Source organism: Eleginops maclovinus, chromosome 14 (assembly GCF_036324505.1).
Source record: "Eleginops maclovinus isolate JMC-PN-2008 ecotype Puerto Natales chromosome 14, JC_Emac_rtc_rv5, whole genome shotgun sequence".
NCBI lineage: Eukaryota > Metazoa > Chordata > Actinopteri > Perciformes > Eleginopidae > Eleginops > Eleginops maclovinus.
The window spans coordinates 1,272,937-1,279,542 of record NC_086362.1 but is presented as its reverse complement, the minus strand read 5'-3'; the positions used below and the strand labels follow the sequence as shown (position 1 = coordinate 1,279,542).

At 43.0% G+C, this 6,606-nt stretch overlaps 2 protein-coding genes and 2 long non-coding RNA genes across 16 annotated transcripts in view; 2 read left to right on the top strand and 2 right to left on the bottom strand.

The window, feature by feature from the left end:
• Positions 1–6,606, top strand: part of LOC134876195 (low affinity immunoglobulin gamma Fc region receptor III-like) — a 40,344-nt gene that overhangs the window by 7,401 nt on the left and 26,337 nt on the right. The window lies entirely within an intron of this gene.
• LOC134876181 (butyrophilin subfamily 3 member A2-like) overlaps positions 1–6,606 on the bottom strand; it is a 28,086-nt gene that overhangs the window by 5,018 nt on the left and 16,462 nt on the right. The window lies entirely within an intron of this gene.
• Positions 21–5,703, top strand: LOC134876231 (uncharacterized). 3 transcript variants are annotated; one of them, XR_010167376.1, is made up of 6 exons: positions 21–166; positions 3,874–3,971; positions 4,341–4,397; positions 4,581–4,652; positions 4,774–4,875; positions 5,001–5,703. It is a non-coding gene; the product is annotated as an uncharacterized LOC134876231 (long non-coding RNA). The 3 variants fall into 3 exon arrangements; XR_010167378.1 differs by having other exon boundaries at positions 4,338–4,397; XR_010167377.1 differs by having other exon boundaries at positions 4,329–4,397.
• Positions 5,396–6,419, bottom strand: LOC134876232 (uncharacterized). Its single transcript, XR_010167380.1, has 2 exons — positions 6,255–6,419; positions 5,396–6,176 (listed from the first exon to the last, which is right to left on the bottom strand). It is a non-coding gene; the product is annotated as an uncharacterized LOC134876232 (long non-coding RNA).

Sequence of the window (6,606 nt, the reverse complement as noted above, 5' to 3'; positions counted from 1 at the left end):
TGAATTAGGTTTTTCCACAGAGACCTTAAGAAACTATTCAGAACGCTTTCAAGCTACTAGCACTAAAGATCAGAATACCACTGAAGAAGAAAGAGGGCAGCTTACCACAGTTCAAACTGTTCCCACGGAGAGGGGGAAGAATAAAGGAGAAGAGAAGAGCAGACGGGTAAGTAAAGAAACAGGACACTACTTTATAAAAAACAACACAACTACTTTAGGTAAAGTTTGATCTGAGATATAAAATGATTTACACTGAGACAGGATCTGTTGTTGGACTCCATGACTAACTGAGTCTGATCTCTAGTCTAGTTCTATTAAGAACAAACTACTGTCAGTATGTGAACGTTGAAGTCCTGGTTCACTTGAGGGGTAAACCATGAATCATTTTGATGATGTTTTTTAAGCGTTAGGCAGGAAATGTGGACCCAAGAGCAGTACAAAACATGGGAGGGAGATAAAGAAACATCAACAAAAGGCAAGCTTTATTAAACTAAAAGCTGGGACTAAAGCTACAGGAGCAGGCAAGGTTGAAGTAAAGAAAAGTCGGTCACAAAAACTAGAGAAAAACCAGGATGACCCAGGGGACACTGATGAGGGGAATCCAAACAATGCAGACCAGGGACCAAACCGAGGGAACAACAACGACAAACTGACAAGGAACACAAGTACAGGTTATCACAGGGGTTTTCAACTGGTTTTGTCCCAGGGACCACCATTCGGACTAGAAAGCAATCCGCGGCCCACTGATGTGCCTGCGCGTGCGCGTGTGTATTTGGTGTTACATGCATAGCTCAATGCATGAAACATGAAAGAGAGGCCACGCAGATTTTATAATAATAAAAGTAGATTTATTAAATTAAATTAAATTAAAGATTATTTTAAAGAAAGAATAAAGAATAATAAAGTGTTGTGCAATTCAGTATTGGGAAAAGTAACTAAAAATGTCATGCAAAGTCAGTCTAGGTGTGTGACAAAACAACAACGGAGAACAAAAATCCAACAACACCGGAGAACCAAAATCCAACAAATGAAGACCAAGGCAGCCTCAACTGCTGGCTGGTCAGGGCTTTTATAACCCAGCCAGGACAGACCTGTCACCAATCACCTGCTGTAGAGACAGAGAGATTGAGAAAAGCAGAGAGAGATTGAGAAAAGCAGGGAGAGAGAACAGGCTTACCATTAACACAGGGCGGGGCCTAAACCCGCCAGGGTCGTAACAGTGAAAACATGGGAGAATTAGGCCTACCTGTCAGTGTGATATCTGGGCGTGGTGAAGTCCACACAGCCTGTCTATTCGTGGCGAAATGGTAGACAGAGACAGTCTCATGTCATTCTCTGGATCAAGCCTAGCCCTGTACTTATTCTTTAAGTACGCCAGTGTAGAAAAACCACTCTCACACAGGTATGTGGTTGGAAAGGGCAAAAGACACCTCATTGCTTTTGCAGCAAGCTGTGGAAATTCTGTCTGGCAACTTATCCAGAATTTAACAAGGGGCTGTGTGTCGTACATATGCCTCCTGACAGAGTCTGTGGACATCTCAATCAGCTTATCCTCTTCCACAGCCGTCAGACTTAACCCTACTGATGCATCGTCACTGAATGGGAGCAGGATCCACTTGCTGTCACGGCGCCACTCTTCCGAATCAGTGAAGTACTTTGCGAATTGACGCACAAGCTTCCTCAAATGCTCACATATAGTGTCGTTGATGTCAGTGCTGTCAGGGTATTCCTCAACTGAAGGAAACATCGCCAAGTTATTGCTCTCCACTCGTTCGATCCACTTTGACATTTTTTTCACAAATGCGTCGAGCTTCTCGTAGAGCTGCATGACGTTTGCATCTCTCCCTTGCATGGAGCTGTTCAACTTGTTCAGCTCTGCAAAAACATCTGTGAGGTACGCCAGCTTAGTTAACCAGTAACTATCGTTGAAATTGGAAGCCAGATCAGAATGCTTCTCGCACAAGAACTCGTAGATAGCTCCGCGTAGTTCAAACACGGGCGAGCACAGCGCCGCGAGACAGCCAACGCACCTCTGAATGATAAAGGAGAGAGCTGTGTTCACTTCCCAAGTCATGGCATAGGGATGAAAACAGGCGTGTATTCAATGCGTTTCGTTTTATGAAGTTGACCGTCTTGACAACGACATCAAACACACCACTGAGCTCAACACTGAGATCTTTGGAGGCGAGAGCCTCTCTATGAATCAGGCAGTGTGTCCAAATTACCCCCGGAGCCACCCTCCTTACATGCGCAAACAGTCCAGTCTTGCTGCCACTCATGGCTCGGGCCCCATCGCTGCATAATGCAACGCACCTCTGCCACGAGATATTGTGCTCCGTGAAAAAATCGTCCAGTGCTTTAAATATTTCTACACCGGTAGTTCGCCCGGGCAGTGGTTTGCAAAAAAGAAATTCCTCGCACATAGTGCCACTGTCCTCGTATCGCACAAATGTTAACAGTTGCGCATCATTAGTAACATCTGTCGTCTCGTCGATTTGAAGGGAAAACAGAACTGTCTGAAGTTTTGCCATCAGCTGGTCTTTGACATCATTTGCCATTTCCCCAATTCGTCTTCCGATTGTGTTGTCTGACAACGGAATAGTTTTTAATTTGTTGGCACATTCTTCGCTTACCATAGCTCTGCACATATCTATGGCTGCTGGCAATATAAGCTGCTCTGCAATGGTATGGGGCTTCTTACTTTTTGCAACCCTGAGAGCGACCAGATACGATGCTTTCAGTGCGTTTTCATTTATTTTTGCACTCTTCCTCATGGTAGCCTGCTGTCCTTTGAAATCACGCAACATCTGTTGCATGTACTCAACGGGTTTGGCCTTCAAGTGGACGTGATGCGTCTCCATATGCCGCGTAAGTTTCGACGGCTTCATAGCTTCATTACAGAGAATTGTTGAACATACGAAACACAGTGGTACCTCCTCTCCTGCTCTGTCTGTCGTCACTGTGAATCCATATTTAACATATTCCTCATTGTATTTTCTTTTTCGTCTTTTTTGCGAAGTTGACGCTTCGGAAGCCTGTCCTTGCCCTATCGTGGCGGCCTGTCCCTCTGTCGTGGCAGCCTGACCCTCTGTCATGGCAGCCTGTCCCTCTGGCACTTTCCTCACTACAAAACGATCCATTGGTGCTAGATATATAGCTAGACTAGTACATATGTAACAAATGTTTGCTGTACTACAACCTATCTTAAAATACTCTCGTCGGCTATGCTTATAAATGTGTGTCAACTTTGCTCGCAAGACTGTACGTAATGAATAATAAGTGAGGTTAGCGACGCAACTCATTACCATTAGCGAATCACAGGCTACCATAGACTGGATAGGCGCAAGGCTACATTCTGTCAGCTTGAATTTCCTTTATATTATTTTAAACATATTTTTCACGATATGTAACGGTATTCTGGAAATGTGTTGAAATATCAAAGCGAATTTATATTAAAAAAAAACAATGGTGAACTGATCAACATAGGCTCTTGTCACGGACCACATGCAATGCCGCCGCGGACCACCAGGGGTCCGCGGACCACCGGTTGAAAACCCCTGGGTTATCAGACTAACAGGGGAAAACTAAAAGACAGGAAGTAAAAGAAGGCAACATTGTTATCTGCAGATACACATGTATAGGAGCATAATTCAAAGATTGGTTTGCTCCATGTGTACAGTCTTCCTCTCTGTCTTAGTGTACCGATGCATGACTCTGTGGAATGTGTGGTAGATTGGTTTTTGCTGCTCATGCAGTGGAACTGTGTTCTCAAATGGACTTGACATGTTCCTTTCTAAAAAGTAAGACCATTGGATCTTGACATTTGTCATGTTTTGTTACGTTCACTTTAATTCCCCAACTACAAACTTGCAGGTTTCCAGACCGAAGTTTCAAAAGGAGCAGAAGAAGAGGGAGAAGCTGAGAAAGAAGCTGAGGACCTAAAGAAGCAGCTGGAGAATGAGACCAAAGAGGTTGGTCCTGTTTTGTCCCCTGAAAGTCCTCTGAAGACAGCGTATGATATCCTGCACTGAAGTTTCTGACCGCTGATAAACACCGTCAGCTCAAAACGATGCCTTGAAACCACTGTCATATTATTCTGTCGTTGTGCCGTTAAAGAGCCTTGAACCGTACAGAACGTCACACCACAACTAAAACAGCTGGATGTATTTTCTGAATCATCTGTCTGACTGTAACTGAAACCAACATGTGTCTGTGACCATGAGAGAACATCTGAGTCAGACAGGAACGTATTTATTTAGATTTCATTCAGACCAGGAGGTTCTGTTCTCTGAATAAAGGTCAGATGTCTTCATCTCTCTTTCTCTCAGTTTGAGGAGCAGCTCCAGCAGGAGAAGACCAGGAGAGAGAGAGCTGAGAGAGAACTGAAGGACCTAAGGGTACACTTGTCACCAAATGTTTAATCATATATCTTACAGTGATATTGGACACACACACACACACACACACACACACACACACACACACACACACACACACACACACACACACACACACACACACACACACACACACACACACACACACACACTAAATGTCTGTGTGTGATGTCCCCCTCTCAGACAGACTCAGGAATGGATATTGAGGTCGACCAACAGCGTGAATATATCCGTCTCAGAAACTCTTCCACTGAGGTAATGCTGTCTGTGTGGATGACCTCTGTAGAAGTGCTTTGAGTGTGAACACTATTTAAAAGAGCCATTTTTTCTTGCTTTCATTGATCTATAAACAAACTGATGATGTCACCTCCTGCAGGACAAACAGCTGAAACAGTGGGATCTTTCTCTGCACATCAGAGAAACCAATAAGAAATATAGATTTGAAGAATTGCTGCTGAAGGCTGGAAGACATGTCACTGTGAGCTGCATTTTAAACGTCTGATTTAAAATGTTCTTTGTTTTATAGAAACAGAATCCAATATTAATGCACTGTTTTATTCATTTCATAATTGAATGATTTGGTCTGAACTTTGTATTTTACAGATCTGGGTACCAAAGTGTGACCCCAGTTATCCTGCTGGTGACCTGGTGTGGAAGGATCTGAAGCCCTGGAGCCCTGGAGACACACTGTGGTTCACCCTCCGCAACAACAAGAGAGTGATACAACATCGACTCTGTGTAAAATCCACTGACCGATAATAACTAGCCCCTTCTTCTCTGCTCATATGAGTTTCCTTTAGCTGATCTTACACTGCTTTTATTCAAAGCTGCAGAAAATGTGGATTTGAGACGTTTGATGGTCTTGTTCCTCGTCTCATGAAAAGATGTGTGACAGATTTATCACGGACAGGAAAGAAAACAGGATTTGAAAGGTTGAATATTGTGAACGTATCTCTAATTTAAATATTGTTATAAAAATATTGGAAATTAACAAAATGAGAGGTTTTGAGTTTACTGGATTTTAAATGTTTATACAATCTTTACAAATCTTTAGTTTTGTCTTCATTGTGTACTGTAAAAGTATTCACTCAGTGTTTCTACTGTAAAGATATGAACAACTTCAAATTCAGTTTTATTCTGAAAAGTTCCGACTCTGATGTACAGTTTTGATATTTGCTCTGAGAAATACCATCTTCCAAATATGTTGTTTTTAAACCAACAATATATGAAATATAAAATGTAGTATTTGTAAATTGATTTGTGAATTGTTCACCCCTTCAGTTACCCTATTAAACCATACACATTTGTCTGTTTCTACAAAGCCTCTTCTTCATATTCACATACATCTATATAAAAGCCCTTTCTGTGGGTTGTGTCTGAGAGCGTAAAGTATCTGTAGAGTCTAAAATAAAGCTCAGAACATCGTACCCTCAGCTCGCCTTCTAAAATAAACGCGTCAGTCAGTACCTCTGTGGTTTCACTTTGTCTCTGTGTGAGAAAGTCTAACAGCCGCTGCACGTACGATCATGGAACACAGAGAGGTTACACACCTTACACACAACCTGAGCTAAAGCATTAAAGCTCGTGGTGGTCATTATCTTGATGACCAGACTCTGATCTTTCTCATGAGTTATTTCTGTGTAACCCTGAGTTTCCCACAGTGCAGCAGTCCCACCAGCAGCAGCAGCAGAGCCACCATCACTACGGTGAACACAGTCCTTAAGACGAGGAGGACGTACAGGGAGTGATCCGAGCAGGGACACGTCTCTCTGTGAACAGCTGCAAACACAACACAACATCAATATATACTGCAGATAAATAACCTGATCAGGTGTTAGCTATGATGCAATATCTCACCTCTGACAGCCAGCCAGCTCTCTGGGGATTCTCCAGCACCAGAGATGCTGCACTTGTAGAGTCCTTCATCAGATTTAGAAACCCTGTGGATGGTCATGTTCTCTGTAGAGCTGCTCCTGATGAGGCGGCCATCTTTATAGAAATCAGCTGAGAGGACGGAGGAAGTGTTCATCTTGTTTTTGCAGCTCAGAGTCACAGACTCTCCCTCCGTCACCGGAAGCACAGGACTCTCCAGGATCACAGAACCACCTGAACAACATCGGATAAAACAGACAAATTTGGAGGAATTCGCAGCAAAACATTTTAGATAATTTGGGCCGAGAGAATAAATATCCTCTTGAAATACTGTGAA